The sequence below is a fragment of the Gallinula chloropus genome (assembly GCF_964237585.1).
Source record: "Gallinula chloropus genome assembly, chromosome: 12".
NCBI classification, from domain to species: Eukaryota; Metazoa; Chordata; class Aves; order Gruiformes; family Rallidae; genus Gallinula; species Gallinula chloropus.
This window is the reverse complement of record NC_140097.1, coordinates 55,394-66,895: the sequence shown is the minus strand read 5'-3', so window position 1 is coordinate 66,895 and position 11,502 is coordinate 55,394. Positions and strand designations below refer to the sequence as shown.

At 59.5% G+C, this 11,502-nt stretch overlaps 1 long non-coding RNA gene across 1 annotated transcript; it reads left to right on the top strand.

The window, feature by feature from the left end:
- Positions 1-279: 279 nt before the first annotated feature.
- Positions 280-2,729, top strand: LOC311196203. The gene is made up of 3 exons (XR_014617567.1): positions 280-687; positions 1,457-1,553; positions 2,403-2,729. It is a non-coding gene; the product is annotated as an uncharacterized lncRNA (long non-coding RNA).
- Positions 2,730-11,502: the final 8,773 nt, after the last annotated feature.

Below are 11,502 nucleotides of genomic sequence, written 5' to 3'. Positions count from 1 at the left end.
AGCATAAGAATGCAGATGGCTTATCACGCAGTAACTTGGGGATCAGCACCGTTTGCTGCCACTGGCAGAGGCGTTTTTCTTATTCCTTCTGACTGACACGGCGATAGGAGGTGCCTGTTTTGTGGCAGTAGTGCAGCAGCACCATCTCTCGACCCTGCTGCCTCAGACATTGCTTAGCCTCACTGCATTTTGTTTCCTGGTTTTGCTCGGCAGGACAAGTCCTGTTTGGCTGTAATTGCAGGGTTAGAGTGTAATATGAGGAAAGGAGGGTGTTGGCTTAGGAATTTCTGTTCCGCTTGCCACAGTTTTGCCACCAGTATTGCAGTTGGCGAGGTGGCTGTCGGGCGTGGGAATCGCGGGGGTGAGTCTCAGTGTGGGGACAGGTTTGTTGCTGACGCTTCAGCTGTTGGGGTTTTTGAGTTGCTGATGTGTGTTTTCTCATTCTACAGAACCACCTTCATGTTGCGTTCCAGGGAGTGTACTGTGGATGTACAGGAAAGATCTTTCCTGGTGAGACTGTCTATAACCACCGAAGATGTTCGCCAGCTCTGCGCTGAGAAGTTCGAGGTGGACAAGCCGGCAGAGTGCAGCCCGTTTCTTGTTGTCGACGACACCTGGCAGCAGCTGACGGAGCATACCTGCCCTCGGGAAATGAAGGCTGAGTTGCACAGCTGTCCCCAACCCCAGGTCTTCCACTTTGTCTACAAATGTGTTAACAGAGATCTGTGTGGTGCCATTTGTCACAATGATGACTCCACGTTTTAAAAGCAGCAGCTCGTCGTTGGATTTCTGTTCCTCTTGTTAACGGCTGAAAACATCTTTGTTGGCTGGCATTCCTTAGGAGCCGAGACTGGTCTTAAACCAGGATTGCCCAGTAAAAATCCCTTAGCCACATCAGGCATAGCTTAGAAAACCCCATGTAAATCGTGCCCAGGGCCGGTTATGCAGACTATTCCACCAGCGTGTTTGAGCGAACAGCCACAAGACTCTGCTGCAGCATATCATATCGTGGCCCTCGGCAGGTTGTCTGCTGTGGTGTGCAAATGTCTTATTTTTTTTGCACCTGGCCTCTAGCCACATGTCATTTTGATTTATATATGTGTATGCTAGACAAGCATTGCAGTAAACTGGCTGGTGTTAGCTTGGGTTCGACTTGTCCCATTCAGGGCATCAGTTAACTCAGAATTACCTGGATGATTGATTGCATTCTTCCCTGTTTTTTTTTTTTTGTTTTTGTTTTTTTTAATTACAGAAAATTGTGGGGGTTTATTATAGACATCTTGCAGCAGTTGCAGGTAGACTGTCAGGGTCGTCTTCTAAAAATATTTTTTCAGCTGTAAAGAATTCTGTAATTATGCATGTGATTTTAACATTCAATATACAAGAATAAGTCTCTTTCGGGTTTTGGCGTATTGCATTTAAGGTCTCTATGGTTTCTCCTCTTTTCCTGTTACAGGTGAGTTCTTGGGAGCTTGTGGTACCTGTAAGAAGGTCGTAGTATTGGCGCTGGTGATTTCATTGCCTTTATCTGAACTGGATGTACTGTTACCTGGGTTAGTGTTTCTATCCATTGGTTTAGACAGCCTTGTGGGTAGGAAGAGGAAGTTGAAAGAAAAGGATGTAGAGAAGGGGCAGAGAAAGAACGCAGAGAACCGAGTTTAGGATTAAAATGTGTTAGTCTGTCTGCTGGTGCAGGCTCCTCTCAGAAAATGAGCCAAGGAGGTTGGTAAGGTGTTTGTAGTTTTACTGATTTTTTTTTTTTTTTCTGGTTTTTGTGGCTATAGGGGTTGGGTGGGTTGGTTTTTTTACAGGCTCTGGGATTTGTGGGGTTAGTGTGGGCTTGTGAGGTTTTTCTGTTGGTTTGTTTTTTTTAACTGGGGTTCTAAGGGGGGGTTTTGGTTCTCTGCCTTTTGAAGGCTTTGGGGTTCTGTGGGTTGCGGGTTTGGGGGAGGGCTAGGGGCTTCTGTGGTGTTTTGAGTTCCCGCAGCTTTTTCTTGTGGGGTCTGGGGTTTGTGTGTGTCTTTAATGGGGGTTTGTGGCTTCTTTGGTTTTTGGGCTTTGTGGGGGTTTCTAGTTTGTGGAAATTCTTTGGGTATTTTGGTTTGGTTTTTCTTAGGCTGAGAGGCTTTAGGAGGAAAGCCTGTTCTGAGCGTGGTGTTCTCCTTGTAACAGAAGCAGGGTCTCACTGTGGCATGCCAGCTGTCGTGGCTAACAAGGGAGCTTTTTTGTTTTGTGTTGTTATAAATATTACAAGAGTTCCACTTTGTAAAATGCTTTTGTGATGAGTTCAGGCTACGTCTTGCATCCATTGAAAGCAGTATTTACTGGGGCTGAGTCTTCCTGTTTGGAGCTGAGGAAGGAAGTATGGATTGAATAACAATGTATTGGTTTTTGACCTGCAGATGGTGGAAGAAAGTGAGGAAAGACTAACAGAAGAGCAGATTGAGTCACTTCTCCAGGCAGTCTACCAGTCTTCTTCCAGGGGATCCAGAAGAACAGCCAAGAGACTTGGCAATGTTGGCTGAAGACGAAGGTGACCAAACCTTGGAGGCATCTCAGCCCAAAGCTGGCAACGGTTTCGACAGAGGAGAACCGGCTAACAATTTTCTGGGTTATACTTGGCAGCAGTTTACTGTTGTATTGGACATTGTTGTAAAATGCCTTAGAATTTTTATTATTCAGAGGTGATGAGGGAACCAGTTGTTTCCAAGAAAGCGTGGCCAAGGCCACTGTTGTTGTGGCATCTTTCCATCGATGGGGCTGGCAGCAGCTGAGTCAGGGCGGTTGGCTCTTTTTGGGGGACTATGGGGTCTTTACAGGGTCTCTTTTTGGTGGGGTCTAGGGCTTTTGGGGGGGGTTCTCTAAGGGGGGGTGTGGGGTTCTTTGAGGGGATCTTTATGGGGTCTCATTTTGGGGGGGATGTGAGGGGCTGGGGGGCGTCTTTAAGGAGTCTCAGGTTTTTTGGGGGGTGGTTAGGGTTCTTTATGGGGTCTGTTTGGGGGGTCTGGGTTTTTTGGGGGGTCGCTTTGGGGAGTTGGGGGGCCCTAAGGGCCTTTTTAGGGGATCGTGGGGGGGCTCTTTGAGGGGGGGGGGTGTCTCTGAGGGGTTCTGGGGGGGTCTCTCTAGGGTCTATTTTTGGGGTGTTGGGGGTTCCTTCGGGGGTCTTCTAGGGGGTCAGGGGCCATGGTGGGGTTCGAGGGCTCTCAGAGGGGTCGCAGTAGGGTTGGGAGGGGGGTTGAATTCGCTGGAGGAGATGGGGGGTTGTTAATGAGCGCAGGTCAGCGGCAGACGGGTAATTAGTGGGGCAGGGGGAGCCGAAAAGGGCCGAGCAGAGGCGGAGAGATACGAGCAGAGGCGGAGAGATACGAGCACTGGCGGAAAGGCCCGAGCGGGGATTCGAACACGGGGGTCCTCGGTGCTGCCGCCTTGCGGACACGCAGCGGTACTGCGCCCGGGTGGCGCAGCGCACGGAAGCCGCCGCGTTCTGCTGCCTCCGTGCACACTCGCCGCGTTCCTGCGCGGGTGCGCGCAGAGCCCGCTGCGTGCGGACTGCGGCCGGGCGGCGCAGCGCGAGCGGCAGGGCGCTTTAACGAGGGACGCCGCCATTGCGGGGCGGCCGCTCCCTCCCGGTGAGGGGGGGGTTCCGCCGCCCGTCGCGGGGTCGGCCGGGGCACTGTGAGGTCACCGGACGCTCCCTCCCGGAGAGGCGCCGGTACCCCCCCCCCCGCCCTCGCGGGATCGCTCGGTGCTGCCGCCTTGCGGACACGCAGCGGTACTGCGCCCGGGTGGCGCAGCGCACGGAAGCCGCAGCGCTCCGAAAGTTCCCTCCCGGTGAGGCGGGGTTTCCTTCGCCCGTCGCGGGGTCGGCCGGGGCACTGTCAGGTCCGGGGAACCCTCGAAGGTGATGGGACTCCCTCGGGGGGGGTCAGATTTTGGGAGGAGGGGCGCACGTGGCGGGGGCACTGTTAGGTGCGGGGATTCGAAGACGGGGGGAGGTCGCCCATCCGGGCGCTGACCGAACTGGTCCCTGCTTAGCTTCCCGAACGGGGCAGCTGTGCTGTGTAGCCCCCCCCAAGCTCGCGCCCCCCAACGGGGGCCCGGAAGCCCCCCGGCGGCCATTTTTCCGTCGGAGCCGCACGGAGATGGGCGCCGCCATGCTCGGAAACCCCCCGGCCGCCTTTTAACCGCCGCAGCCGCACGGAGATGGGCGCCGCCATGCCCGGAAGCCCCCCGGCGGCCATTTTTCCGCCGTAGCCGCACGGAGATGGGCGCCGCCATGCCCGGAAGCCCCCCGGCCGCCTTTTAACCGCCGAAGCCGCACGGAGATGGGCGCCGCCATGCCCGGAAGCCCCCCGGCGGCCATTTTTCCGCCGGAGCCGCACGGAGATGGGCGCCGCCATGCCCGAAAGCTCCCCGGCGACCATTTTTGCGCCGGAGCCGCACGGAGATGGGCGCCGCCATGCCCGGAAGCCCCCCGGCGGCCATTTTTCCGCCGGAGCCGCACGGAGATGGGCGCCGCCATGCCCGGAAGCCCGCCGCCGGACATTTAACCGCCGGAGCCGCACGGAGATGGGCGCCGCCATGCTGAAAGCGATTTTTCCGCCGGAGCCGCACGGAGATGGGCGCCGCCACGCCCGGAAGCCCCCCGGCGGCCATTTTTCCGCCGCAGCCGCACGGAGATGGGCGCCGCCATTCCCGGAAGCCCCCCGGCGGCCATTTCCCCTCCGGAGCCGCACGGAGATGGGCGCCGCCATGCCCGGAAGTCCCCCGGCGGCCATTTTTCCGCCGGAGCCGCACGGAGATGGGCGCCGCCATTCCCGGAAGTCCCCCGGCGGCCATTTTTCCGCCGGAGCCGCACGGAGATGGGCGCCGCCATGCCCGGAAGCCCCCCGGCGGCCATTTTTCCGCCGGAGCCGCACGGAGATGGGCGCCGCCATTCCCGGAAGTCCCCCGGCGGCCATTTAACTGCCGGAGCTGCACGGAGATGGGCGCCGCCATGCACTAAATCCCCCGGCGGCCATTTAACCGCAGGAGCCGCACGGAGATGGGCGCCGCCATGCCCGGAATTCCCCCGGCGGCCATTTAACTGCCGGAGCTGCACGGAGATGGGCGCCGCCATGCACTAAATCCCCCGGCGGCCATTTAACCGCCGCAGCCGCACGGAGATGGGCGCCGCCATGCCCGGAATTCCCCCCGGCGGCCATTTTTCCGCCGGAGCAGCACAGAGATGGGCGCCGCCATGCCCGAAAGACCGCGGCGGTAATTTTTGCCCCGGAGCCGCACGGAGATGGGCGCCGCCATGCTCGGAAGCCCCCCGGCGGCCATTTAACCGCCGGAGCTGCACGGAGATGGGCGCCGCCATTCCCCGAAGTCCCCCGGCGGCCATTTAACCGCCGCAGCCGCACGGAGATGGGCGCCGCCATGCCCGGAAGCCCCCCGGCGGCCATTTTTCCGCCGGAGCCGCACGGAGATGGGCGCCGCCATGCCCGGAAGCCCCCCGGCGGCCATTTTTCCGCCGGAGCCGCACGGAGATGGGCGCCGCCATGCCCGGAAGCCCCCCGGCGGCCATTTAACCGCAGGAGCCGCACGGACATGGGCGCCGCCATGCCCGGAAGCCCCCCGGCGGCCATTTTTCCGCCGGAGCCGCACGGAGATGGGCGCCGCCATGCCCGGAAGCCCGCCGCCGGACATTTAACCGCCGGAGCCGCACGGAGATGGGCGCCGCCATGCTGGAAGCCATTTTTCCGCCGTAGCCGCACGGAGATGGGCGCCGCCACGCCCGGAAGCCTCCCGGCGGCCATTTTTCCGCCGCAGCCGCACGGAGATGGGCGCCGCCATTCCCGGAAGTCCCCCGGCGGCCATTTTTCCGCCGGAGCCGCACGGAGATGGGCGCGGCCATGCCCGGAAGCCCCCCGGCGGCCATTTTCCCGCCGCAGCCGCACGGATAAGGGCGCCGCCATGCCCGAATACCCCCGGCGGCCATTTTTCCCCCGGGGCCGCACGGAGATGGGCGCCGCCATACCCGAAAGCCCCCCGGCGGCCATTTTTCCGCCGCAGCCGCACGGAGATGGGCGCCGCCATGCCCGGAAGCTCTCCGGCGGCCATTTTTCCGCCGGAGCCGCACGGAGATGGGCGCCGCCATGCCCGGAAGCCCCCCGGCGGCCATTTCCCCTCCGGAGCCGCACGGAGATGGGCGCCGCCATTCCCGGAAGTCCCCCGGCGGATATTTAACCACCGCAGCCGCACGGACATGGGCGCCGCCATACCCGGAAGCCCCCCGGCGGCCATTTAACCGCAGGAGCCGCACGGAGATGGGCGCCGCCATGCCCGGAATTCCCCCCGGCGGCCATTTTTCCGCCGGAGCCGCACGGAGATGGGCGGCGCCATGCCCGAAAGACCGCGGCGGCAATTTTTGCCCCGGAGCCGCACGGAGATGGGCGCCGCCATTCCCGGAAGTCCCCCGGCGGCCATTTAACCGCCGGAGCTGCACGGACATGGGCGCCGCCATGCCCGGAAGCCCCCCGGCGGCCATTTTTCCGCCGGAGCCGCACGGAGATGGGCGCCGCCATTCCCGTAAGTCCCCCGGCGGCCATTTAACCGCCGGAGCCGCACGGAGATGGGCGCCGCCATGCCCGGAAGCCCCCCGGCGGCCATATTTCCGCCGCAGCCGCACGGAGATGGGCGCCGCCATGCCCGGAAGCCCCCCGGCGGCCATTTAACCGCAGGAGCCGCACGGAGATGGGCGCCGCCATGCCCGCAATTTCCCCCGGCGGCCATTTTTCCGCCGGAGCCGCACGGAGATGGGCGGCGCCATGCCCGAAAGACCGCGGCGGCAATTTTTGCCCCGGAGCCGCACGGACATGGGCGCCGCCATTCCCGGAAGTCCCCCGGCCGCCATTTAACCGCCGCAGCCGCACGGACATGGGCGCCGCCATGCCCGGAAGTCCCCCGGCGGCCATTTTTCCGCCGGAGCCGCACGGAGATGGGCGCCGCCATGCCCGGAAGCCATTTTTCCGCCGGAGCTGCACGGAGATGGGCGCCGCCATGCCCGGAAGCCCCCCGGCGGCCGTTTTTCCGCCGCAGCCGCACGGAGATGGGCGCCGCCATGCCCGGACGCCCCCCGGCGGCCGTTTTTGCGCCGCAGCCGCCCGGAGATGGGCGCCGCCATGCCCGGAATTCCCCCCGGCGGCCATTTTTCCGCCGGAGCCGAACGGAGATGGAGCCGCCATGCCCGGAAGCCATCCGGCGGCCATTTTTTCGCCGGAGCCGCACAGAGATGGGCGCCGCCATTCCCGGAAGCCCCCCGGCGGCCATTTTTCCGCCGGAGCCGCACGGAGATGGGCGCCGCCATGCCCGGAAGCCCCCCGGCGGCCATTTTTGCGCCGCAGCCGCACGGAGATGGGCGCCGCCATGCCCGGAAGCCATTTTTCCGACGGAGCCGCACGGAGATGGGCGCCGCCATACCCGAAAGCCCCCCGGCGGCCGTTTTTCCGCCGGAGCCGCACGGAGATGGGCGCCGCCATACCCGAAAGCCCCCCGGCGGCCATTTTTCCGCCGGAGCCGCACGGAGATGGGCGCCGCCATGCCCGGAAGCCCCCCGGCGGCCATTTTTCCGCCGGAGCCGCACGGAGATGGGCGCCGCCATTCCCGGAAGTCCCCCGGCGGCCATTTTTGCGCCGGAGCCGCACGGAGATGGGCGCCGCCATGCCCGGAAGCCATTTTTCCGCCGGAGCCGCACGGAGATGGGCGCCGCCATACCCGAAAGCCCCCCGGCGGCCATTTTTCCGCCGGAGCCGCACGGAGATGGGCGCCGCCATGCCCGGAAGTCCCCCGGCGGCCATTTAACGCCGGAGCCGCACGGAGACGGGCGCCGCCATGCCCGGAAGGCATTTTTCCGCCGGAGCTGCACGGATAGGGGCGCCGCCATGCCCGGAAGCTCCCCGGCGGCCATTTTAACTCCGGAGCCGCACGGAGATGGGCGCCGACATTCCCGGAAGTCCCCCGGCGACCATTTAACCGCCGGAGCCGAACGGAGATGGGCGCCGCCATGCACGAAATCCCCCGGCGGCCATATTTCCGCCGCAGCCGCACGGAGATGGGAGCCGCCATGCCCGGAAGCCCCCCGGCGGCCATTTAACCGCCGCAGCCGCACGGAGATGGGCGCCGCCATGCCCGAAGCCCCCCGGCGGCCATTTTTCCGCCGCAGCCGCACGGAGACGGACGCCGCCATTCCCGTAAGTCCCCCGGCGGCCATTTAACCGCCGGAGCCGCACGGAGATGGGCGCCGCCATGCCCGGAAGCCCCCCGGCGGCCATTTTTCCGCCGGAGCTGCACGGAGATGGGCGCCGCCATGCCCGGAAGCCCCCCGGCGGCCATTTAACCGCCGGAGCCGCACGGAGATTGGCGCCGCCATGCTCGGAATCCCCCCGGCGGCCATTTTTCAGTCACAGCCGCACGGAGATGGGCGCCGCCATTCCCGGAAGCCCCCCGGCGGCCATTTTTCCGCCGGAGCCCCACGGAGATGAGCGCCGCCATGCCCGGAAGTCCCCCGGCGGCCATTTTTCCGCCGGAGCCGCACGGAGATGAGCGCCGCCATGCCCGGAAGCCCCCCGGCGGCCATTTTTCCGCCGGAGCCGCACGGAGATGGGCGCCGCCATGCCCGGAAGCCCCCCGGCGGCCATTTAACCGCCGGAGCCGCACGGAGATGGGCGCCGCCATGCCCGGAAGCCCCCCGGCGGCCATTTAACCGCCGGAACACCATCGAGATTGTCGCCGCCATGCCCGGAAGTTCTCCGACGCCCATTTTACCGCCGGAACACCATCGAGAGTTTACTCTCTATTCCGGGAAGTCCTTCGACAGCCATTTTACCCCCGAAGTACCACAGACAACTTCATCTTTATGCTCGGAAGATGTCTGACGGCCATTTTACTGGAGAGATATCGTATGGTTTTATGTTGTCTTACCAGCTTCTTTTTCCCAGTCATCAATTGCTCCCTCTCTGCTTTTTAGTATGTCATAGTTGTTTTGTGTGTGTGCTCGGGGACGAGGTTGAGTTGGGAGAGGTTGAATTTTTTTTTTTTTTTTTTAGGCGAGTTGAGGGTTTGTATGGAGTTTTTTTGTTGTTTGTGGGGTTTTTTTTTTTGGGTTTGTGTGTTTATTTGCGTCTAGGGTTTGTGTAAATTTGTGTTTTTTTTTTTAAATTGGTTTTTGGTATTTGCGTTGGTGAATTGTGTGTGCTTGTGGGGTTTGGCAGTTTGTAGGGTGTCCTGGTTCAGCCCCAGGCAGCAGCTGATCTCCACATGCCGCTCGCTCCCCCCTACCACAGCAGGAATGACAGAATTACTCGGTTGGGAAAGACTTTTGAGATCATGGAGTCCAACCGTACCTGTCCTCTACTAAACCAGGAGAAACACACAAAGGCCTCACGGGCTGGGATAAGGAGAGTTTACGGACACGGCACAGTGAGGGGAGCAACAACAGAGTCTGTGACAGAAAACATAAACAAACATAGAAAACATATCAGCCTCTGATAACTTAGAGTACTTCATGGATGCTGAACCACACACAGACTGTGTCAGCACCACACAGCCCCACTCCTCCTTGACCTGCCCCTTTTATGGGTGGTGTAGTGTCACGTGGTATGGAAAGCAGTCTGGGCCACCTCAGGTCAACTGTGCTGGCTCCTTGTGAAACTTAACTCTGTCCTGGCTGGAACCAGGACAGGGTTTACTTTGGTTGTGGCTATTTTTGCTTACTTGTTTTGTTCATCTCTCTCTGACTGACTGTCCCTATTTTTTAATTCCTTCCTCTACCTGTCTAAGACAGTATGGACTTTTTCCTGCCTCTCTTCCTATCTGCCTGCCGCTTCTTTCTCTGTATCTGACAAGCTCCCTGTCTCCATCTTTCTCTGGCTGCACCCTTCCCCATGTCCTGCTTTCTTGCTACAGCCCAGCTATCACACTGGCACCACTTTTCTAACATTCTGTACTGTAGTGTTCTGCTCCTCAATTGTTGGTAGCGTCTTCCACCTTGGCATAGCAGCCCATATCTCCAGCAGCCTGCTAGGCCAGCTGTCCGTTTCCCACTGGACTGCGGAGCACAACTCTGGGAATGAGTGCTGAGGTACCTTGGAGTGGCCTCTGGAACAAAGTGACTCCCAGGACTGGTTCCATGCTGAATAAACACCTGCAGCCTTTGACCTCCTGGCTGCATCTGCTTGTCCTTTGTCCTGGGGAAAGGGCTTTGAGGGAGGCCAGGGGATGAGTTGTTGAGGATCAGGCAGTGCCACTGGCCCCATCTGCCCTGCCCCCATCTCTTTCCCATGCTGCTGTGATTTTCTTTGCTTCCCTTTACCTTTTCTCTTCTCTCTTTTCTTCTGCCCTGCTTCCTCTTTCTCTATCCCTCTTGTACTCATTCTCCCTTTTATTTTAACCTTTATGCTTTTGCCCTGCTTTCTCTCAGCATTTTTTCCTCATCCTCTATCTCGGTCCTGTAGCTGCTCATTGTTTCTTCTTTTTCCATTTCTTTGCCCTGAACTGCATCAATCTATCTTCTTTTTTCTTTTTCTCTTTCTCACCTTTCCATATCCCCCTGCCTCCCCCTGCACCCCTCTCCTATCCCCCTATCCTCCACCACTCCTACCACCTTTTTTTTTTACTTGTTCTTTTCCTCTCTATACCTGTACATGCCGCTCCATGTCCTGGCTTTTTATCTCTCTCTCCCCCCCCGCCCTCAATTTCTCTTTTCATTTTTATCTTTATCCTTCTCTCTGCAGTTTGGTGTCATTTTCATTCTGCATCGCACTGTTCTTCTCTCTTACTCTCTCTGAGCCTTTGTCCTGCTTTCTGTTCCTGTTTCTGTTTTTTCCTCTCCTGTTCCATCTTTCTGTCATTTTTCACTGGCACTTTCATTGGCTCTCTCCCAGCATCCTCCTCTGAGTCCACCTGTTTTTTGTATTGTCCCACTTTTTATCTACCTGTCCCTCACATGTTTTCTGTGCCCTTTGTTGTGTCTTTCTGTCTTTCCTTGTCCCTCTGGCCTTCTGCCAGTGATGGTGATGTGGTTTTTTTTCCTCATCCTCCCCCCCCCCCCCCCCCCTTTGTCCATCTCTCTGCCTCGGTCCTGTTACTGGCCTGCTCTCTCTCCATCTCTAATATTTCATTCTAATGCCTTTCCGGCTTCCTTTCCTGTCCATTTTCTTTTCTTCCCTAACTTTATGTCTGTACATTTCCACCCCACTGGCTGTCCTATCATTTGTTGCTATATCCTCCTGCCCAGTTCACTGTCCCATTATTCCCTCCTGTCCTGCTTCCTGGTCTATTTTTCTTCTACCACAGTTCATCACTGTTTTTTCCCTTCCATTTCTTTGGTTTGATTTGTCTCTCTCTTCTCCGCCCAGCACTGCCTCCCTGCCCCACCTCCTTCTGACTTGTTCTGTACTTTTCTCTTCTTCCTGCCTTTTTTTTTCTTTTCTTTTTAATCTATGTGTTCTGCTCCCTTCT